This window comes from Cydia splendana, chromosome 12 (genome assembly GCF_910591565.1).
Source record: "Cydia splendana chromosome 12, ilCydSple1.2, whole genome shotgun sequence".
In the NCBI taxonomy this organism is placed as follows: Eukaryota; Metazoa; Arthropoda; class Insecta; order Lepidoptera; family Tortricidae; genus Cydia; species Cydia splendana.
In genome coordinates, this window is record NC_085971.1 from 13,051,621 (window position 1) to 13,077,077 (window position 25,457).

A 25,457-nucleotide genomic window follows, 5' to 3' on the forward strand; every position below is an offset into this window, starting at 1 on the left:
CATGGGTTGTGTTGTAACTTGAAAATTTAATTTAATTTGAACACATTGAAAATATGACTTGTGTTTTTCACAGAAGGTTTAAATTCCAACAAAGAATATTGATCGGTTGAATGTTTTACCAAAAACTACTTCCTCGATGTTTCGTTTAGTTCTATACTTTTGTAAAAGCATTATAAATATTCTTTAGTCTTTCTCTTTTTTCCTCGCGTTATCCCGGCATTTTGCCACGGCTCATGGGAGCCTGGGGTCCGATTGACAACTAATCCCAAGACAATTCTTGGGACGCCAATGCGTAGGCACTAGTTTTTACGAAAGCGACTGCCATCTGACCTTCCAACCCAGACGGTAAACTAGGCCTTATTGGGATTAGTCCGGTTTCCTCACGATGTTTTCCTTCACCGAAAGCCACTGATAAATATCAAATGATATTTCGTTCATATAAGTTCCGAAAAAGGCTTCCCTTTATCTTGCATAATATCGATTGTCCGAAATACACTTCGCATAGCAGGTTTCGCAGAAACATTTTTAACCGAATGATACTTTTGCATAATTGTATAATTAGCATAACTGTCATGTCGCATAACATTCATTTGGCAGAATTTTGAATAGCAGAATACTAATATCGTCGATTTTACATACGCAGAATTGTATGCCCATACAACCATTTCCAGTCGCCGTTACGACGCGGTGTTGACACATCTTGTGTCGACACCGTCTGTTTCGGTCACAATTCCAGTCGCAGAGTCGTCGCCGTGTCGACACAGTTACCAGAAATGGGGAAGGGTCGACACATGACACAAAGTGACATAAAGTGTGGTCGCCGTGTGCACACATTGTTTCGGGTTTGCGACTACTTTATGACAAAATCATTCGTTCATTCGTTCATTTTGTTCCTGTCAAATGGAAACTGTCAGATGGAAAAATACTTAAATAAAAATAAGTGACATTAATACGCCATCTCTAAAACGGATTACAAGACGTAATTATATATTGTTTGCATTTATATTACCATATGACTTAAATTATTATGGGGAATTAAACTGCTCGAGTGATTTGATAAACTAAGTGTAATATAATCAACGCGCCACCACATTGTTTTAGTTTAGCCGGAAATGAAATTGTTTACTTCTCAGTGCCTGTGTTCATAACTATATTGTGACGTTCCACGGGAAAAGGTACCTTATGAGGGTTTCTAGTTTCGGAGATATTAAATGTTTTGTAAAGAGGTGAAAAAATGCTCAATTTTTTTTTATTGTGTGATCTGAAACCTTAATGCGTAACGTTTGTTTACCTGTTTTTATTTTTGTTATAAGTTAGTTATAAGCCTAGTAATGTCGTCTCAGAGTTTAGTAGAAAAGGTACCTTATGGAAAAAAGATTGAAAATTCCCAAAAAAACTAGTCAATACGGGAAAAGAAGTTTGGTAGAGAACTGTATTAGCATTCTGCAAAACTAATTTGATAATTTCAGTTCTGGTTGGGGCGCCTCGCAAATATTATAACCGTACATAGACCGACATCACAAATCCAAGTAGACTGCTATTATACCAAAGTTACTCTCGTCAAGTCTTTCTTAACTAGAATAATCTTCATTTGGTTTGGTCGCATGCAGTAAATCAGCCATTGGTTTGCTGAAAAATGCCAATACCCGACGCATTACCTTATGGAATATCTGAGGTCATTGAACCTCAATGCCGCTTATCTTCAATAGCAACCGAAATATATTATTGATAAGAAATAGACGAGTTATACCATCTTAACCCCAAAATATTATTAGTTTATCCTAACTGTTCCATCATCATCATGCCTCATCATGTAACTTGACCACAAGGTACCTTTTCATTACATACAAATTATTGGTCTTTTTTAAGATTATTATGACGAAGAACTAATTAAATTGGGGGCAGTTTAATGTAAATTAATATTTTCTATTCATAAAAGATAAACTATAATATGATTGATATTTTGTAGTGATGTATTATTAGATTTATTTCCATAAGGTACCTTTTCGTAAATGTATGGAGCAAATACTGTTATTGTTATGTAAGTTTAAAGTGGCATAAGGGGTTAAATATAGTATTTAGTTGGGGTTTTAGGATTTATTTCATTTGAATGACAGAATTTCTTTCATATGTGCTCAGAAAAATTGATTGTGTGTCACATTAAAAGTAAAAATATTCAATTTTGTGATTTTATATGAAAAAGTCAGAAAATACATTTTCACCTCTAATTCGGTATTGTTTTTTGCTTAAACTGTCTGTCAGTGTCGTTTTCTAATAGATAAAATTTAAATCTTGAGAGCTCATTGCAATCAATCGTGAAAATGAAATAAAACTTTATTTTCAAGAGATTGGTTAGTATACACATAAATCAGTCGATATCAAAAGTTTCTATTTGCATTACAGAACAAGTCGCAATATTTTTTTAATCTCAGATATATAAGGCATTATTATTTGTAGTCAACTATGTAACTTACTTCAGGAACATAGTTTTTTAGGCGGCTAAACTTAAAACTTCTCTATCGTAAAGTTGCTCATTTCACAACATTATTTTCAAAAAATCATATCTCTGTAACTACGCAACCTAGAAGGTTGATCTTTTGTGTTATCGATAGGTTATTTATTGTAGATTACTGGGGTATGCATAACTCCATACCCGCCATAAGGTACCTTTGACCGTGGGACGTCACATATTATTTGAAGCATTTTTAGTACTTCGTTGCGTATACTATACTTAAATAACAGAAATAACGCTTTACATACTACGAAACTTGTTAATTATGATGTATAAATATGGTTCAAGGCTGAGAAATATTGCAGTCACAAAGTAGTTGCAATGTTTCGACTTTGTGTCGACTCTGTGTTGACACATGACACGCGCTGTCAAAAGTAATAACAAAGTTACTGGTATGTTACTGGATTTGCAAAATGGCTCCTTGTGTTGATTTGTTTTCAGATATTCTCAAAGTGTAAAAATGCCGTGGTCAGAGATGGGCATTAATCGATTAACTGTTTATTCGACTAATTAATAGAATAAAAAAAGTTAATTCTCAAATTTTAATCGCGATTAGTTTAGTCGACCTAACATAGATTGAAATTGAATTAATCTGAATATTAATCGAATAAATTATCGATTAAATCTCGATTGAAAGTTGACAGGGGGCCATTTTTGTACGTAAAAATAATAGAAATGTCTTGCATGCAGATGGTAGCAAAACACTTTGTCATAAAAGTCGGGATGGGTGTCGATATATAGGTTTTAGGGAGTGCCGATTTCGAAAATAATAACCATTTTGGAATCCGAAATGGCGGCCATGCACTGTGTCATAAAAGTCGTCATGGATGTCGTTTTATACGTTTTAGGTGGCCCCAATTTTGAAAATGATGACCATTTTGGAATTCAAAATGGCGGCCATGCACTATGCCATAATAGTCGTCATGGGTGTCGTTTTATAGGTTTTAGGGGGCGCAGATTTCGAAAATGATAACCATTTTGGATTCCAAGATGGCGGCCATGCACTATGTCATAAAAGTCGTCATGTATGTCGTTTTATAGGTTTTAGGGGGCCCCGCTTTCGAAAATGATGACCATTTTGGAATCCAAAATGGCGGCCATGCACTATGTCATAAAAGTCGTCATGGGTGTCGTTTTATAGGTTTTGGGGGGCGCAGATTTCGAAAATGATAACATTTTCAATTTAAAAATGGCGGCAATGCACTATGTCATAAAAGTCGTCATGGATATCGTTTTATAGGTTTTAGGGGGCGCAGATTTCGAAAATGATGACTATTTTGGATTCCAAGATGGCGGCCATGCACTATGTCATAAAAGTCGTCATGGATGTCGTTTTATAGGTTTTAGGGGGCGCAGATTTCGAAAATGATGACTATTTTGGATTCCACTTTTATGACAAAATACGTAGCCGCCATCTTGGATTATAAAATGATCATCGTTTTCGAATTCTGCACTCCCTAAAACCTATAAATCGACATCCGTGACGACGCAAGTTATCTTTATTTTCAGATCTAACAAATTGCTACAGAATACAAAGGACAAAAAAGAAGCGAGGAGGTAATGAAACAAGCAAAAATACAGATGATTCCTCGACGCAATTGGGTGATTCTTAAATTGTGTCCAGATTTTTTTTGTCATAAAAGTTTATATTTTTCACATATTACTAAATTTATGGCAAAAGTTATAATATTGCAATGGATTCCATCGCATGTGTGTGGCAATGAGACAGCTGATGCATTAGCAAAACAGGCATGCAGCGATGGCATTGAAGTTCACTTGAAACATTATATGGGGGCAATAATGACTGTTTACATTTAGTCAAATTAAAGTGTCGCGAATTGTGGAAGGAATATTTCGACGAGAGATCTAGGGACAAAGGTATTTGGTATAAGACAATACAGCCACAACCCTTTAATTCTCCTTGGATTGATAATAGTGTGTTGTGTAGGCAGGATCTAGTTTTATTATTGAGATTGCGCTCTGGACACATTCCATTGAATAAGTTCGCCTACCTCATGCGTAAAGTGAATTCGGAATTATGCACCTTATGTAATCGCGTCGAGGATGTGTATCATATTTTAATGGAGTGTGTCCGAAATGAGCGACTTAGAAGACAGATATTTCATGACAATGACAGTTCCATTGGGTTATGTAATACCTACCTTTCGAACCCCATGTCTGAGGTTGTTGAAAAGGTACTAAATATTGTTAAGTGCGGTCTGAGGGACAGAAATGTGTGATGTAATTAAACTAGATGTAGCTATTTACTTTCTTTTAACTTTGTTAATTAAGTCTGTTTTTTATGGGGTGACATATTCGTTCAATCGAAAAAGCCCCTTAATAAAGGAAAAAAAAAAAAATTCCGTGACATTTCGACCCTGTAATTTTTTAAGTAAATGTTTTTGTTTTATCTATGAGGATCTCACTAGAATAGTATAATCAAGGTATGTTTATATTTGATGAATGAAATAGTAACGCAAAAAAAATATATATTTGTGTCTTATATTCCTGCCGAAGACTTTTATTTTACCTTTTCCTTCTACACAAGTTTGGCCAAGTAATAAGAATTTAGGGCACTCAATTTTATTTTGACTTCTACAACAGTAAAGCTACGAGGCCATGTTTGGTATCGTTTTCGTATAAATTCGCAGTACCAAATTTAGTTAAGGTATCACATTGACACCATTCCGAAGTAAAAACATATAAACTTATTAAAATACTTTCTTTTAAACTCCTCTTCACGCTTAAACTGCTGAACAGTTTTAATTTAAATTTGGTACACATATATTTTGAGTCCCGAGACAGGATATAATAAGTTATCTCAAAAATCACCCTTTAAAGGTGTGAAATGAGGTTTAGGGGGGAATTCAGAATTGACTTCTTGAAGTTAATACTGTTTAAGTTTAGGTTTGAAGTCATGTTTTTTCATCATTTTTAACTAAATCAAAGATGTAGACCATCCCAAATTTCATATAAATCGGTTCAGCGGTTATTGATTTCCCGTACAAATTTCCACGCCACTTTTCACACCTTCAAAAGATGATTTTGGTTATAAGATCTATCCTATGTCCTGTTCCGGGACGCAAACTATTTCTATACCAAATTTCAACGAAATCGGTTCAGCGGTTAAGCGTCAAGAAGAGTTTCAAAAAAACCGGCCAAGTGCGAGTCGGACTCGCGTATTAAGGGTTCCGTACATTAAGTCCGACTCGCGCTTGACTGCACATTTCTAATAGGTTTTCCTGTCATCTATAGGTAAAGAACTATTTTGTGTATTCAGACGGACATACATACAGACGCACGAGTGATCCTATAAGGGTTCCGTTTTTTCCTTTTGAGGTACGGAACCCTAAAAAGATTTATTTTTATTTTGTGGAATGGTGTCAATGTGATATCTTAAATGGATTCAGCACCCCAGATTTATACGAAAACGATACCAAACACGGCCTAGCACCTTCACTGATATAGATATATCAAGATAAAATTGAGAGCCCTAAATAAACTTTCAAGAGCGGATATCTCAAAAACTATTCAACATATCGAAAAAATTGACGGAATAAACTTGTAACAAATTAAATTAACTTTCATTTTGTATAAGTGGCCATGTCGCTGAGATGCATAGTTTCCGAGATATAATCGAAAAACGGGAAAATGGGACCTTCAAAGCCCCCTCTCTCCCCCCCGCTCAAGGGCTACGGCCGGGGACTTTTGATATGTTCACCTGCTAACTTGTCAAACCGAGTTACGGAGTCAAAAATTGTGTTCCGAGCATTTCCCTCTACAACTTTTGGAGCATTCGTTGCCTGACCTAAGTAGCTTATTGAATTTCTTTAAAAACTTTTCTGTAAAAGGTTGACGGGTGTTGGGTGTTTATATGGTTTCGGTCGATTATTATCATTTGCATTGCCCATGATGACTTACTAGAATTACGAGCACACGAGACACTAATAGTAGTTTGACAAACCTTGGTTTTCAAGAGGTATTTTATATTGACATTTGCTGTCACAAATTTGCTGTCAGATTTAGTCGCAAACCGCACGCAAAGTGCACACAAATGTGTCGACACCTTGTTACGGAAAAGTGTAGACACGGCGACGACACTTTGTTTCGAAACAATTCTAGACACATTGTGTGGACTCTGTTACGACACATCTGACATTTAGTTACCACTTTGTGATTCTGCGACTGGAATGGTTATATGGGTGTAGCATAAATTACATTCCACCGAATTTCTTATGGCATATTGCTCATATTGCAGACTTGAATTTCGCAGAATGTTAAGCAGCAGAATAAAAGTTCTGCCGAAATTGTTACCGCATAATAATGTCGCTGACTGAACCTACACAAAAGGAATTGCTGCTAGAACTACAGGTTAGGTTAGAACTGCGACCCCTACATAAAAGGAATCGCTGCCAGGACTATAGGTTAGGTTAGGTTAGAACTGCGACCCCTACACAAAAGGAACTGCTTCCAGAAGTGTAGGTTAGGTTAGGTTAGAACTGCGACCCCTACACAAAAGGACCTGCTTCCAGAACAGTAGGTTAGGTTAGGTTAGAACTGCGACCCCTACTCAAAAGAAACTGCTTCCAGAATTGTAGGTTAGCTTAGGTTAGAACTGCACCCCTACATAAAAGGAATTGCTGCCAGGACTATAGGTTAGGTTAGGTTAGAACTGCGACCCCTACATAAAAGAAATTGTTGCCAGAACTATAGGTTAGGTTAGAACTGCGACCCCTACACAAAATGAACTGCTTCCAGAAGTGCAGGTTAGGTTAGGTTAGAACTGCGACCCCTACATAAAAGGAACTGCTTCCAGAAGTGTAGGTTAGGTTAGGTTAGAACTGCGACCTCTACACAAAAGGAACTGCTTCCAGAACTGTAGGTTAGGTTAGAACTGCGACCCCTACTCAAAAGAAACTGCTTCCAGAACTGTAGGTTAGGTTAGGTTAGAACTGCAACCCCTACACAAAAGGAACTGTTTCCAGAACTGTAGGTTAGGTTAGAACTGCGACCCCTACACAAAAAAAACTGCTTCCAGAACTGTAGGTTAGGTTAGGTTAGAACTGCGACCCCTACACAAAAGGAATTGCTGCCAGAAGTGTAGGTTAGGTTAGGTTAGAACTGCGACCCCAGCTCAATAGGAACTGTTGGTGTAGGTGTTCATTGGTGGAGTAGGGTATGGAAAATATTATTCTCATCAACACTATGCCAATGAATTATTCTGCCTAAGGAAATTGTGCGAAAAGACAGTATGCCAAGTAAATATTATGCGACGCAATTTTTGGCAAAACAATTATTCGATTATAGGATTATTCTTCAAATTGACATTATGCCATTGCATTATTCAGCTTTACAAAATTGTGCGGAACAACAGTATGCCATGAAACTTATGCAAAAAGTAATTCTGCGAAATGATGATTCTGCCAAGGGTTGCTATGCGAAAGTAAAATATGACAATAAATTTTATGCAACATATTAGTAATCCTCCGAAAAACTCATTGGTACGAGCCGGGGTTTGAACGCGCGACCTCCGGATTGAAAATCGCACGCTCTTACCGCTAGGCCACCTGCCCTTTGTTATATTATAATATTCTTTAGTGAATAAGAGCCTCGGTAGAGAGTACCATTTTGTACCATTTGGAGTTGAAACTCTAGGTCCATGGGGTCCCAGCGCGCATAAGTTGTTCGCAGAAATCGCGAAGCGTCTGGTATTGACGTAACTGGTGACCGAAGAGCTGGCGGCTACCTCGCACAACGTATCAGCATTGCGATACAGCGAGGAAATGCCGCCAGCATCCTTGGTACAATGCCTCAAGGGCCTATTTTAGATTTAAGCTAGTTATTAATTTCGATTAGTAGTACCTCTGTATATATATTGTTTAGTGAATTAAAATTGAAGTACGAGCAGTAGAATCGTGCTCATATGCTGATAATCATAATAACAGTGGAAAGGGCCAGAGCAATCACTTTGCAAATGTGAAGGACAGAGTGATGGGCAAGGGGGCGACATTACGGGCTGTGGCCATATATTTTGACTGTCACCCCTGCCCATGCTATTAACAGAACATTAACTTTTAGTAATGGGCGAAATATTCGAAAATAAGTCATATAATAGAGCAGAGTAGAAAGAAGCACTCGAACGGTTATTTTAAAATGTTCGATACCTACTTATTGGATTTTGAATGATACAACTATTTTGCAGTTATAGGTATATTTCATATTTCATATTTATTTATTTCGTATATGCACAGATACAATCACACGTCAAAACATTTTAAAGATAAGATTAGCACTATCTTCTATACATATAATAAAGCTGAAGAGGGTCGAAAGTCTGTACATGGAAGATATTTGAAAAAAAGCTGGCTGGGGATACTTAGAATTGATAACAGAACACGTTCCAACAGTTTTTAGAATTTTTGTCTGTTTGTCTGTTTATCTGTTTATCTGTTTGTCTGTTTATTTGAACGCGCATCACGTGAAAACGGCTGAACGGATTTTGATGAAAACTTTACTAATCTGTCGAGAAAATCCCCGGCCAGGTTATAGGCTATAAAAAGTCAACCCCTAAAAGGGGGGGTAGCCACAACACTCGATTGACTTAAGTTTGCCCTTGAATCGTATGGCGCCACTTAGGAAGGAGGGGCAAACTTTTTTCAAATATGTGCTAACTCTATAAAGTGCCCTGGTAAACTAACAGATGGCGCTGAATTTAATACGATGTGACATAAAGAAGCCACCGAGGAAGGATTTTGCCAAATTAACTCTAAGTTTAGAAGACCCCTCTTCTAAAATTTCAATCAATCGTACGGATATCAACAAATTTAATTGAGTAATTGTGTTGATTTAATAATACAACAAAATTAAACGACAGTAAATTAATTGCCCCTCATTGCACAGTGCCATCTTTTGGGGAGTAAACATTAAGTAACCAAGAAAACTAAAAATGGGTTTACATAGTTAAAATAAACACACATATCAACACGCGTATAATTGCATAAAATTATTTAAAATTATTTATTTTCTCCGTCATGAATTATCCATTCCATCCATCCAATTCCATATCAAATCCATATTCATACGTATCGCCTCATTAAGCACTTAATAATGGCCACGAAGGTGGGTACTTTGAAAAAAAAACATTGACCTCTGTCATTTGCAGTGCCGGATTAACCCTTTTAAGCAAAATAAGCACTTGCTTAGGGCACTATGTCTAGGGGGCACCAAAATATATCGAAAAATTTTCGCGCTCGCTTCGCTCGCGTTTCCAATTACATTCTAAAGATGTTTATGATAAAGGTGATATTCGGGTGGCGCCTGCAGCAGCATTAGGTACTCTGTTGCAACGTTACTGCTGCAGCACTGTCAATTTTCGTGATAAAATGATGTGACTGATTTCCACACTAAAAGTAAAAATGTACAACTGTCTATCAAATTGCGTTTTTTTATATCGAAAAATTGTCGCGCTCGCTTCGCTCGCGTTTTCAATAACTTTCTAAGATATGATAAAGGTGACATTCGGGTGGCAATTGCAGCAGCATTAGGTACTCTGTTGCAACGTTACTGCTGCGGCACTGTCAATTTTCGTGATAAAATGATGTGACTGATTTCCATACTAAAAGGTCTAAAAGTAAAAATGTACAACTGTCTATCAAAATGCGTTTTTTATATCGAAAAATTTTCGCGCTCGCTTCGCTCGCGTTTTCAATAACTTTCTAACATATGATAAAGGTGACATTCAATTTTCGTGATATAATTATGTGACTGATTTCCATACTAAAAGTAAAAATGTACAACTGTCTATCGAATTGCGTTTTTTTATATCGAAAAATTGTCGCGCTCGCTTTGCTCGCGTTTTCAATAACTTTCTAAGATATGATAAAGGTAACATTCGGGTGGCGACTGCAGCAGCATTTGGTACTCTGTTGCAACGTTACTGCTGCGGCACTGTCAATTTTCGTGATAAAATGATATGACTGATTTCCGTTCTAAAAGTAAAAATGTACAACTGTCTATCAAATTGCGTTTTTATATCGAAAAATTTTCGAAATAACATTCTAAGATGTTTGTGATAAAGGTGACATTTGGGTGGCGCCGGCAGCAGCATTATAGGTACTCTGTTGCAACGTTACTGCTGCGGCACTGTCAATTTTCGTGATAAAATGATGTAACTGATTTCCATTCTCAGCTGAAATGCAGCAATGAACGTCACTCAATTTACCAAAAAAATCAATGTAATTTTGATGACCCTAGGGAGAGGGGGCACCATGGTCTAGAAATACTTAGGGCATCAAAATATCTTAATCCGGCCGACTGGTCGTTTGCGGAGTCAAACGGTTTGGGACTCGCATTTCATACGCATTGCCATGCCTTCCCGAAAAAAATAGAATCATTCGCGAAAGGCACGTGGTCTTCCTCAGGAGTCTGAAGAAGACCACGGTAAGTGGCGCTCTAGCCAGGCAGGCCGCTTCGCTTTTGCTCGCGCGCGTATACCTTACTGTATCGTCCGATATTCACCTACTACTCTGTCGTTTAAATCCTTAGAGAATATAACCAACGGAGACGCCATGTCTATAATTTTCGGTAGTTACAAAATAGTCTGGCGGGTCCTTTTTTGCGGGGGAGGGGCACTTCAAATGTGTACCTACGTAACGTAAACATAGCCATGTCAGATAAACGTCGGTTGACCATTGGCCGCCTATTTTCGACAGAGGGGAACGCCTGTTAATGACCACTCCGTTTGGTTATATTCTCTAAGTTTAAATCACGTGTAAATTTTGAATAAGGGCGAATAAAACTATTGATTTTGGAGTGTAATTTTATTTGGTGGTACCTAATTGTAAAATATTTTATCTGGACTTCAGTCCTCTAGCATATCCATATGTCAACTTTACTGCAAGTTCCGCCGCCAGGGGAGAGGGAGAGAAATTAGGATTAGAAATTAGCCGCTTACTGACACATACCGAATTACACGCGGGCGGAGCCGCGGGCACATCTATACATATAATAAAGCTGAAGAGGGTCGAAAGTCTGTACATGGAAGATATTTGAAAAAAAGCTGGCTGGGGATACTTAGAATTGATAACAGAACACGTTCCAACAGTTTTTAGAATTTTTGTCTGTTTGTCTGTTTATCTGTTTATCTGTTTGTCTGTTTATTTGAACGCGCATCACGTGAAAACGGCTGAACGGATTTTGATGAAAACTTTACTAATCTGTCGAGAAAATCCCCGGCCAGGTTATAGGCTATAAAAAGTCAACCCCTAAAAGGGGGGGTAGCCACAACACTCGATTGACTTAAGTTTGCCCTTGAATCGTATGGCGCCACTTAGGAAGGAGGGGCAAACTTTTTTCAAATATGTGCTAACTCTATAAAGTGCCCTGGTAAACTAACAGATGGCGCTGAATTTAATACGATGTGACATAAAGAAGCCACCGAGGAAGGATTTTGCCAAATTAACTCTAAGTTTAGAAGACCCCTCTTCTAAAATTTCAATCAATCGTACGGATATCAACAAATTTAATTGAGTAATTGTGTTGATTTAATAATACAACAAAATTAAACGACAGTAAATTAATTGCCCCTCATTGCACAGTGCCATCTTTTGGGGAGTAAACATTAAGTAACCAAGAAAACTAAAAATGGGTTTACATAGTTAAAATAAACACACATATCAACACGCGTATAATTGCATAAAATTATTTAAAATTATTTATTTTCTCCGTCATGAATTATCCATTCCATCCATCCAATTCCATATCAAATCCATATTCATACGTATCGCCTCATTAAGCACTTAATAATGGCCACGAAGGTGGGTACTTTGAAAAAAAAACATTGACCTCTGTCATTTGCAGTGCCGGATTAACCCTTTTAAGCAAAATAAGCACTTGCTTAGGGCACTATGTCTAGGGGGCACCAAAATATATCGAAAAATTTTCGCGCTCGCTTCGCTCGCGTTTCCAATTACATTCTAAAGATGTTTATGATAAAGGTGATATTCGGGTGGCGCCTGCAGCAGCATTAGGTACTCTGTTGCAACGTTACTGCTGCAGCACTGTCAATTTTCGTGATAAAATGATGTGACTGATTTCCACACTAAAAGTAAAAATGTACAACTGTCTATCAAATTGCGTTTTTTTATATCGAAAAATTGTCGCGCTCGCTTCGCTCGCGTTTTCAATAACTTTCTAAGATATGATAAAGGTGACATTCGGGTGGCAATTGCAGCAGCATTAGGTACTCTGTTGCAACGTTACTGCTGCGGCACTGTCAATTTTCGTGATAAAATGATGTGACTGATTTCCATACTAAAAGGTCTAAAAGTAAAAATGTACAACTGTCTATCAAAATGCGTTTTTTATATCGAAAAATTTTCGCGCTCGCTTCGCTCGCGTTTTCAATAACTTTCTAACATATGATAAAGGTGACATTCAATTTTCGTGATATAATTATGTGACTGATTTCCATACTAAAAGTAAAAATGTACAACTGTCTATCGAATTGCGTTTTTTTATATCGAAAAATTGTCGCGCTCGCTTTGCTCGCGTTTTCAATAACTTTCTAAGATATGATAAAGGTAACATTCGGGTGGCGACTGCAGCAGCATTTGGTACTCTGTTGCAACGTTACTGCTGCGGCACTGTCAATTTTCGTGATAAAATGATATGACTGATTTCCGTTCTAAAAGTAAAAATGTACAACTGTCTATCAAATTGCGTTTTTATATCGAAAAATTTTCGAAATAACATTCTAAGATGTTTGTGATAAAGGTGACATTTGGGTGGCGCTGTACCCTATTGGGCTACTTTCTATTATTTATTTTTAGAAACCTCGGTATCCAAAATGAACCTAAAAGGAACATTTTAGATCCCTTGGTCACGGAACCAAAACGTACCCTCCCCAAATATATATATATATAAATACCCCCATAATAAATACATATAATAAACCCCCCCTTAATAATTACCCCTATAATTTGGCCTTGTCGTGATCGTCTAGCTAGCAGTTAGGACCCCCTCGAAGTGAACCGCGGAAACCTAGATTCTTTAATGAGTAAAGCTAAATTTTGGACTCGGTTTTTAGATATTATTTTTACCTACCTAGATTTTAATGAAGGAATATCTAAAATACTAAAATAATTTATTACGTAGCTAAGAAATAGAATGAAACCCTTTTATTTAATTATAAGAATAGGAAATACTACGAGTTTTATGGCGTAATGTAAATGATGTTAAGAGAACCAAAACTAGAATGATATTGAAGATATGCAGCGTATATATGATAATTGATAATATAAATATAAAAATATTTGTTGGTAAAAACCTGCCACACCTATTAAGCCTCCGGGATAACATATAAGTAGCATTCCTGGGATAAGCCCATTTACACCCTAACTTTTCAAGATTATAATTAACTACCAGCTTCTTGCGAAGATGCTACTCACACGTTCGATGCAGGATTGGGGGCTCCTAGTCCAGTCAACAAGGTTAGTCGGAACACCTACCCTAACTTGTTAGCCAGACGGGCTTTTACCAACACTTCGGAAGATAAGCGCACCTAGATGATGATGAAAAGAAGTGTCAAAGTATCCATCAGTCATCAAAATTACTAATCTTTTTTACATTCAAAAGCTAAGGATACGAATCCTTTCATCCCATTTCCCAGAACTAAGAGTATAAACAGTAAATCTGATTTTTTAGAGGTATAAACGAAGTACTAAGTTTATTTGTTAAAAATTAAACTTTATAAGACTAAGAATATCAAGACCAGTAGATATATTTAGCTCGAAACATCCTCTGGATTACTTCTGCCTGCCAAAGGGTCCCTAAAACAATCCTTTCTTCGATTTTCTATCTCAGAAAAGTCTGTGTTCCTAAACCCAGCTTGATATTAAAGAATTTGTTTTGTAAATACCTTAGAAACCTGATTACAATACCCAGTACTTCATTTCTACTCCAGAAGACCAGAATTGTGATAGATAAAATTGAAATATTACCTTTTTACCCAGATAAATTAAAATATTAGGAGATTTAGACGATTAACCACCTTACCGCATGACTTAAAATAATGATACCATATACGAAGTCCTTAAAAGGAGAAATATATACCAACCTAACAGAAACCCCATATTTAGTGTGTGATTCTACCCTATTCCTAAACGTAGGCCCTAATCTAGTATATTCAAAGCATAGTTCGTTCTTACCATCGACCTAATGCTTTGTAATATACACAAGTGTTGTCCCTACGAGAAGCTGTAATAGTTCGGCAGGCGAAACCGATAAAGCAACCTACAGGCCGGTGTGATTGTGTCCCCCCATGGCGATTTGCACAAAGGCAGGGTGGCAACATGGGTAACACAGGTCCCTATTGTGTCTATGAATGGTATAAATAAATATATTTAATATACAAGGTCTCCAAATACTGTAGGTTTCAAATGAGCAGAGATTACTCTCAATGGCGCGCACGTGACGCCCTCATTCTAGTCTAGCAGTTGGGCATTGGAGGCCAGGAAGGGAGAGATATTTCACTATCTGTGTTGGTATAAAGATAGTGCCAAGTCAACCCTTATCTTGGTAACAAAACGACTCCTAACCGTTTCCCTTTAACAGCCGCAAGGTGGGAAGCGCTTAGTCGGACAAACTGTCAGTCCAAACAATGATCTGGCTTTAAAATTAGCAAAAGGGTATGAGAATATCTAAGTTTACTTTTACAAAAAGAACCCCACGCAAAATAAACAAAACCATGAAATTCCCTTAAACACTGCCATTCTGAATCCACGCTTTGTAACGGTATTGTACCCCCAAAGCTGAACCCAGAAACACAGTATAGAAAACTTCACGATGAAACCCACACACAAGAAAGCAAAGAAACTCCGCCATAGTCCTAACTTAATTCCACAAAGATAGATATTATCTTCGTACAATCAAGCACAGACACACAATCTCCAAGCTTAAATTTACTAGGATAATTCCAGGTAAACCCAAACAGAAAAAGTAGCAGAGAAACTTCACCCACCAGCGTTATGTACGCCCAAAGCCAGGGACATTGCTAGCCAAAGATTAGAGAATGAATAATCCCGTAAGCAAGGCCCGCTCAGCCTTATATAATATCCAAATGGCGACAAACGTTTCAACGCTTCAAGAAGAAGAGTCATATATCCCCGTTTGTTTACTATTCGAAAGTGCTTATTCCCTGTATATTAATACTCATAATCGTTTAATGTTAGCAAGGTGGAGGCTATCAATGCAGTCATAAAAATAGCGACATGATCCTCTTAGAAGTAAAGATCTTAAATCCTTGTTTGTTTACTAAGTCATATGTCCCACTCATTAAGGCTCATAATCTGCCGAACCCAACGGAACCATACCCGAACAATACGATCATAAAACTGGCGACAGTATTCGAAATTCAAATATTTAAATCCTATTCTGTTTACATAAGCCTTATGTCCTACACTTTAACGTTCATAATCTATTAATGCTGATGAAGCTATTTTTCAACGATACCTACGCACACTAAAGCAACCAAAAGTATGTTTGAGTTAACATCTTTCCCTTTATGATTCCAAATATTGCGTCCGTAAAGACGTATTTCAAGTTTATTTTTATAATAATGTATTAAACATATAATATAAGTTAATTATTTAATCATTGTAACCTTTTATCTACCTCACGCTTTTTGAATTTTGCGGTTTAAAACGATATCAGAACGTCACCGCGCCTATACCTGTCAAAGTCAATGTAAACAACCTTACAATATTTGTTTTCCTAAGCAAATTCTTGTTATTATTTTGTTTTTACTAAGTTAATTAGCAATTAATTTAATCGTGGATACATATGATAAAGACTAGACTATGAAATCAAGTGCTTCGAGTTACCATCGTTTAAATCTTTCAATCAAAACCGTGATGTAAACACACGATCGGCAAGGAAGCTCCCGGAAGCTTTCCTTCACCGCTAAAATGTAAGTTTTATATTGATAAATGAGCTTAATATTACGTAATAGGCATATGGCCAGTCACAGCCGCCCCCAATTTAAGTGTTTTATGAATTACTTCAGGAATTTATAAAAAACTTCAATTTCCCCTAGATTAGTCGGATAATGTCCCCTCCCTTTTTAAACATGTGGTGTGTTTTCCAATACTAAATGACTGTTAGCGACTCAGCTCCGAAATTAGGCCATCAGAACTCTGTCAATGAGTCATGACAACTTTTTCCCCAGCAACCTCGCTTCGCCAAAGATATTAGGTTGTGAATCTAATAAGTTAATAGTTAACTCGTCCTTGCCAGCTCAACCCGGTGCACCGAGTATTACTCCTGTCTCTACCCTTTACGCCGCGCACTTCCGTAGAAGAGCATAAGATGAGACAGCAAAAACCTCCCAAGCAAAACGAAGAGACCTTTAATTTTTATAAGTACGAAGCTTTCAAGCTCCATTGTCAGAATTCAAACTAAATTTCATTGCCCTATCACCCTCAGCCACGTTTTCTTGGTGCGTGTCTTATACTTGAATAAAATATACCGACCTTTAAGTTTGTTTGGGTGTGTTTTTTTTTTTTTTATTAAACAAACTTAAAATTGACACAATTAAGTACCTCAATATGGCACACCAAAATTATTTTGACCTAAACCTAAGAACCATTTGATCAAGTAATAAAAACTAATTACGTATAGTAATGAAAACAAAAAAATATTATTTTAATTTACTCTTAAGTAGAGCCTCGTCCTTCTAGACGCTCACAGCTCATGAAAATATGTCGAATGTCGGATATATCTCAGCCAAGACAAGGTGTGTAGAATTCGTATGAGTATTATTACCTTGTAGAGTGATAGCCACAAAATAATACTCTTGGAACGAGTCTTAATCCAATGGATTCTAACCTACTGATAAAAATTTTCTGGCTATTTGTGTATTCCCCGTCCCCACCTTTTGTTTCCCAGCAAACTCCGAAAAATCTAGTCTGATTACCCTCTAGCCTTTGTCTATCTGTACCGATCCATTCTTAACAACACATAAGTACATTCCTCTACTAGGCATCCATCGTCTTATATACATCTCACACAAAAATCCTAACATACTCATAACTGTAAGCTTGAACACTCAAGTCTTCATACTTCCTTCCTCATACTCCGGTCCGCTTCGATCTGAACAGACAGCCAAAACTATTGAGAGGCAATCAAAAATAAAAAATAAAATATATAGGTATTTTTTTAGAATAGTAACAAAATAAAATCACCCCTTATCCCGTTTTGATACAATATTAACCTTTTAATTTTATCCCTATATGATAATAAAAAAAACCTTGGCACCTATCCCGAGCCTATCCTTTAATTATTTTGAGCTTTAAATGATTAAAAAACGTAAATATTAACTTCAGGACTTCCGTTGAATTATTTTTAATTTTATTTGTTATTTATGTATCTCTATTTATTTTGACCAAATATTAGGATTAAGTATCTGGGAGACCGAACGTACAAAACTCTTACAAAAAGTCAAAAACACGCGCCCCCCCAGCGACAAGACCCAGCCAGATCGCCCCCTCGCGGCCCTCGCCCCCGAAAATCCCAATATAGCAAACCTCACCGAACTCGCCAGAGCCGTTTGCGAGATCCCCGAAATATATAAATATAAAAGAATTGCTCGTTATTTGTACTTTGTAGGCGGACTATTTTTCTTGTTCAAAAGGACAAGAAAACTTCAACAATGTTGTTCAAAACACAATAGTGTCACCCGATTTTGCAATAACAAACGTTGGAGAAGTACAGTCAGTTGCAGAGAAAATGACCCACCTTGCATTTAATTTAGTATGCAAGAGTACTAAACGGAAATAGATAAGGATAGGAAATAAAGATCTACACAAGCGCCTACTAACAGAACGGCATTGTGTAGAATGATAGGTTTGGGTGAACAAAATACCGACCTTAGATGGTCGCGACCCTCAGTCATGACTCACGAGAAATCGAGGAAGAGAACAAGCGTATAATACTGTTGACTGTACACTCAAATAATGAAAAATTTCTGAGACGCGCTCAACTATTCCACTGTCAACCTCAGATAGTTGATATAATGTTTAATTATTGCTCTGCCAAGAGCCCAAAAAATAAACTATTTCGCTATAATCATATACCGGTTAGTTATCATATTATTCTGATGTCATCCCCTTAATACTGAGCAACTTTGTTTCAATGAACATAAGCCACAAAAAAAACTGAAGTAAAAACCGGAACGTGTTTTATAAATTTAAAACCCATAATTGACTCTACTTGTATGTTGCCTTTGTATGACTAACCCATTGACCCGTAAAACAATGCAAACATACTCCCAAATAAATAAGCATCAAAGTAGACCTTGATTTGGAGTGAAAATTCTGACCACTTCCTTATGACATTTATAATGATGATGATGATTTTATGATGATGATGTTGTCCTATGGTACCCCATTGGTACAGAAGGCCTTCGTGAGACGGCGCCATCCACTCCTGTCAATAAATAAGAATATGAATATGTCCCGTGCCTCGCGCTCCGCGTCCCTCTAAATCAGTCCAGCTGCCCTCAGCTTGGCGTTGACAGTACACTGTCACGTGTGCGCCGACTGACCCCGTCGCCTGATGCAGTATTAGCAACCTACCATATATGCTGCAAAACATACTCAAATAACGTGATTAAGTAACCTAAAGTCATTGACATGTCACATAATTACATTACACCAAATAAAAATTTACCTACAAACATACAACAATATTATCCCTTCACAAAACATTGGGCTTAATTTTATTTGATTTTAATTACCTCATATTAAAATATAATAATAACTTAGTTTTAAAATTGGTGCACTCGAAGAGAGGCCTATGCTCAGCAGCGAACGATAAAAGGTTGATATGATGATGATGATTAAGTTTTTAAAATTACATAATTTTTTCTTTTGAACGTTCATTAACTTCCTCTTCTTTCTTCTATTCGAAATATTGTTTCTTGAAATTGTCCGCAGTCCGTAGAACGATTGTAGGAAGTAGCCGCAACTGTTGTTACTTGATCACACTAGTAGCTAAGGAATTCCTCTTCTATCTTCTACAAATAGGCAGCACAATCATCTTGTCACGAATATCCGGTTACCAGCAAGCAATGTAACTAAGCTATCCCGAAATTTCACTGTACACTGTAACTACCACAAACTAGTGCCTACGTCAATTCTTGGGACCAGTTGTCGAAACCGATGATGACCTCAAACGTACGTTATCTCACTCAATTGGAATATAGGTACTTAGCTAACACAAAACCCGAATCATAATACTGTTAGACATCTAGGTCTCTTAGGAACTAAGTAGGTACCTAGATGTTCTTAATCTACTGACCGTAAAACTTTTATTCATAACTCCATCTCCAGTTTGTATTATCAAACTACATAATATCCCAAACAACTTGTATAAAAAAAAAGATAGACCACGAAACTAAAATAATTTAAATAAAATGAAGCCATAAAATGATCAAATTTAGAGCAATAAAATTACAAAATTGTCTGTTTTATTAAAACCAATTCACAAAAATAAATGAAAAATCAAAACGCTTTCACTACGCGGGATTCGAACCCGGACCTCGAACATTTAAATCACATACTGTAGCCCACAGTCGAGACCGTTAGGCTATCAGGGTGTTAACAAATTGGACAAATTTAACAATCACATTTTTGAATTTCTTTTATTTTTATAGCGTCCTACACATATAATGACTAAATACAACTTTTTATTCATTATAATAAGCTCAAAAAAGAACGCAAATATCTACACATAAATACAACCAAACTGCACGGAATTCTTCGATAAACGCTATTAATCGAGAATCATGTAGATAGAAAAGTCAAAAGAGCATTTTATTAAAACTTTGGAACGTTAGAAAGATTATATATAAATCCTACATGTAGTATATACTGTGAACAAGTGATAACATAATTTTTTATACCAAGATAATCTATAAAAGTACCAGGTTTGACAAAATTTTCTACTCACGTGTTAGATGCACATTCCTTGATAATAAGTACTATTTCCACCACTTTTTCACATCACTGGCTTAACTCACTGCACTATTTTAACATAGATTTACTACAAGAAAACACATAATTTTGTTTTGTTTACAAAATGCACTCGTTATTTGCGGCTGCAAAATGCACGTAAAATAACCCAATTTTCACTTGAATACGCGTTTGCACTTTTCCTGAACCTACTCCGGGATAGCATCTAGATTTATTTTCGTCCGAAACATTGTCCATTCTATTTTATCACTTCTTAATAACATATTCCGCCAAAAACAAAGTTATTTTGTTTACGACTCCGACATATTTTATTTTAACACGAATTTACCAGAAACATGGTTCCAGTTTGTTAATATGCACTTCACTAAACCTCACTATGATTCTTATTTGTCTCACATAAGGAATTCCATTATTAAACTAATTTACAGACTCATTTTACGATTTCTTAAAATACAACAACAATTACTCCGCGTATACAAATTCCAAGAACTGTCAAAGTTTCAGAGACGTATTTTTCTTAAAATTCTAAGATGCAAACAAAAACTTGGCAAACCACGTTTGTCTGTAGGAAAGGCGGCAAACTCGAAAATGTATGCGTAAAAAAACTGTCTTTCATAACAAAACTTGAACCCCGCGCACCCCGCTGAATTGAACTTTATTTTATTGGTTTTTAGAATATATCCTTTTATCTATAGCAATATGTACGAATAAACTTAACTATAATTCTTCAATAATTGTTTTTGTGAGTCTGAGAGAGCGTGACACCATCACGATTGTTATCTATTACCTTCCGATATCTATGATCTTCCGCCTTAAATAGTAGGACCCTATAGATGTGCTACACGCGTGCGTCCGTGAGAGACAAAACATACGCAACTGCACGAGACTGTGACAAGGACAAACAATAACAGCGCTTTCGCTGCTACCCCTACTGAAAGACACGTAAGACTATCCCGTTCTGTCACCTAGTGACAGTAGCGCCACCATTACGATCGTTATCTATTTACTTCCTAAATGTAAATCTAGTATATAAATATATGTAAATAAATGATTTTCCCACAGAAACAACTACATGTACTTTTAAGATTTATTAACAATGCTAAATAATCTTTCACTGCATAAATGAAATTGGCAATTTATTTATTACTTATTCTTAATATCAGACGAAATCGTTCGTGTAAGTTCGTTTCTACAAACGGGCCTCCGCGTGCTTTCGCAATGCGATGAAATTCAAAAACACTTTCTAACATTTTTGACAATACACCAAAATAGACTACGTAATTTGGTCGGATTCATTTGTTTACCTATGAATGGATTGTAGTGAACTTAGTAAGCTTCCAATAATTGCGTGATTAATGCAAATTGAAATAAAAACCCTTATCTATTATCATTTAAGTTTTTTATTTTTACATAGAATGATTTGAATGATAAAACGCATTTTTACAATGTGAAAAACAAAATAATCGATCTAGTGATTGATCCAAACCATAAGCTATTCTAAACTGAATGTTCTACAACTTCTACATTTGGCTGTGTGAAATTTTTGTCTATGGCAATTTTACCAACTGTCAATCTCCTAAGTTCCGTTGAACGATGTATTTTTTCCTGCAAAAAAAAAATGGTTTAACAAATATCAAGGCAAAATTATATCACTGAGCTAAATTTAAAGATAGTACGGTAAAAAGAAAGTCTCCGAGAGCGTCCATAATGATTTCCATCTATCGAAGAACCTACAAGACCAAGGTAATGGCATTCAGACCCTCACACGAATTTGCTTCTACTTATTTCATCAAACTAAATAGTCAGGGAACCTTTATTAGTGCCCGTATTTCTGATCCAGTGTACTTATTTATTTATTTATTTTACGTGCCTAAGTACAGACAGTGTCAGTGTGACAGTGCGAGTGAAATAAAATAAATACAAGGTTGGGAATCATTCCTTCTAGCAAGGTAAGGTTATGTTCTTGTTTCTTCTTTAAACAAGTTACTGCTATCGAGACCCTGTTAAATACATTTGAATATCACCAATCAGAAAATAATTGTTCGCAATTTGACCTACCTATCATTAAATCTATTTTTCTGACTGATCATATCTGTAAATGGCTAGCATTAGTTTCTTTACTTTCAACGTTCTACTTTATAATGCCGACGCCTAGTGGATTGTATTTCCTTCTTTATACTCTTTATTCAGTAACATAAAGACATTTCTTTTTGATAAATGAAAGAGATCAAAGTAAAATCAGTATTTAAAAAAAAATTACTGGTTGATTTTCGTTTTACTCTGTCTAACATATCATTAGACCTCCACTACACTATTTGTATTACAATAAGTTTTAAAAGCTATGTTTGATGTTTCAGTAAGCTGACAACTACATTAAAATGATTCCCCGTGCTGATATACAAAAACTGTTATCAAAGAGAAATAAGTTGAAATTATGGTGTGAAAAACTCCATTTGCTGATTTTGAAGAATGTTTCCTGACCCTTAACAGTAAGTACCATATACCCTGTTACCATATAAATACCCTTAGGCTTGCCCTTACTGTACTTTGAATTTTAAATGTTGTTGTTCTAAAAGATAGTTCAACCAATTTTTTTTGAAATAAGTGCTTCTCGAACCTGGAAATGCAATATATTATAAAAATCATAACTATATGATAGTGTCAGCTAAAAATAAACTGGTTTCTTTACATGTTAATGACAACTGATGATGAATATGTATTTTTCTCTTGAAAATGATCCCGTAGTTGTCTGGTAACTTAAATAAAAATATGTGAACATAAACCTGGTCCTGCCATAATTATTCCTGTTGTCGCAATAAACCTTACTGTTATGTGTAGACAATGAGGGTAGGTGTTGACTATTGTGTACCTACAAAGTAAGGTAGTTAGAAAAGGCAGTCTATCAATGTGAACCTGTACCAGTACATGTAAGACGTATATGTGAGGTGTGCAATAATTGTATTGTATTGCATATGTGCTTCGACCCCTAAACTGTGAGTTATATTACTTACAATGTACGTTTCATTTTTTTAGCAAACAAAACCAACTCGATGGCTGTCTGCTAACCGGTGACATCTAAGCTGATCGGAGCAAATTCCCATTGTTGCCTACAAAGGCTCCTCCGAGTGTTTCGACACTACCCTAGTAAGTATAACAGTAATTTCTAGACTTAATCCTACTTAGAAAATAAATAAGTTGAAATTTTTCCATTTGTTCTACAAAAAAAAACTTAAGATTTTTATTTTTTCTGTTTTCTTAACTGTGAAGACCCTACCTGTAGTAAATAATAAACCCTGTTAATGAGACTTATAAGTAGATTTTCTTAAATATACCCTACTTTAGCTAAGTTTTCCATAATTCCGGTTCCAGTGTTACCCGGAGGCTGACTTTGTCCCGGAGTGTCAAGGTGCCTTCACTGTACTTCGACTGACTGCTTCCATTTATGAAAGGTATTTTATCTCATTATATAAATACATAACTTATTATAAACTAAACAACCCATGACTTATGTCTGACACCAATATTTCAAATGCCTAAGTGGAGAGCTCTTGATGACAGTGTGGTGAGTTGAAAACTGTGCTTAGCCTACATACCCTATTCTAATTCTGTTGACTTAAGTAAACTTAATCTAGCTTGTTTGTGACTTAACTATAGAAGTATGTCCTGCAAAGATTCTCAAACTTTTTTGGAATTTGAAAAATATGAAGTACTGCCTACTTTTGCATATTTTTACTATGTCATTATATTGACGATAATATTGTTGAAATTCGGAAGAGCACATGTGATGCTGTACTCATTTAACCTGAAAACATCTGTAATAATACCATGAATTGCGACGAATAAATGATTACGATTGCGCACGTGACAAACCCAGGCTGGTTTTGTTGAAGTGTCCACATATTTCATTACACTACACATGCATTAAAAATAATATCGCGCCCCCGCGAATGGATGTCTTAAGAAAAATGTTGACATATTGCCTAAAAATCTAAAGCTATTATTTGAACTGAATTTTCTAATATGTACTTGTGTAACTTATTTCAGACTACCAAGGCGCTTGACTGCTACTGATACATGAAGACCCCTGTTTGCTGGCTTCATCTCAAGAACTTTGCTGCAAAAATGGCTGCTGTTACTGCTACACCCAGAAAAACCACAGGACAAAACCCACGTTTTACCTTCTTAGGTACTTACTGTTAGCTTAACCAACTATATACTACTGTTTGACTGTAACACACACACACACAATTGAGAAGTACCGTCAGTAGAACAGTACTGTAATCCTAAGCAACCCTATGATAATATACCCACTTTATAGTACAAATGTATGCACAGGGTCAGTCCTGGTGCTTCGCGCGTTACATATCCTAATCGATTTTAATGAAATTATTTGAGCAGATTCGATAATGAGTGAGGAAGCCCACACAAAGTAACTCGCTGAGGCTTTAACCAATAATGACAAAACAATAAACAGTAGGGTTCCGTACCGAAAAGTATGTAGATAACTTTTCTAACATGTGTATGTTCCACTAAATCTCTAATAATTATTGTATGATGTACTATTACTGATTTTTAAACATACCATACATTACTCAACCTGAGTATAGCCTATTCAAATCCAAGCTCATACATACATACATGCTCGTATTTCCTATCTTATGGTAGCTAATGTACGATATTCACATACAGTGACCAACAGCTTATTTCTAGCATGTGTGATGGTTATCCAGACCCACACTTAGTAAGATAATTGTACCTAACAGAATTATCTGTTTCTTAATACTATTCTATAAAAGTCAAAGCTATGGTAGGCCGTCAGATTTTTGGTGCGAGGCGCAAACGTGTCGATTATGCCTTCTATGAAATGGCAAAACCTACTTTGTACAAGAAAACGTACCGACGAGAACGGTAGATGG

At 36.3% G+C, this 25,457-nt stretch overlaps 1 long non-coding RNA gene across 1 annotated transcript; it reads left to right on the plus strand.

The window, feature by feature from the left end:
* The first annotated feature begins 23,574 nt into the window (after positions 1–23,574).
* LOC134795906 (uncharacterized) lies at positions 23,575–24,713 on the plus strand. The gene is made up of 3 exons (XR_010144871.1): positions 23,575–23,685; positions 23,911–23,990; positions 24,586–24,713. It is a non-coding gene; the product is annotated as an uncharacterized LOC134795906 (long non-coding RNA).
* The last annotated feature ends 744 nt before the right edge of the window (positions 24,714–25,457 follow it).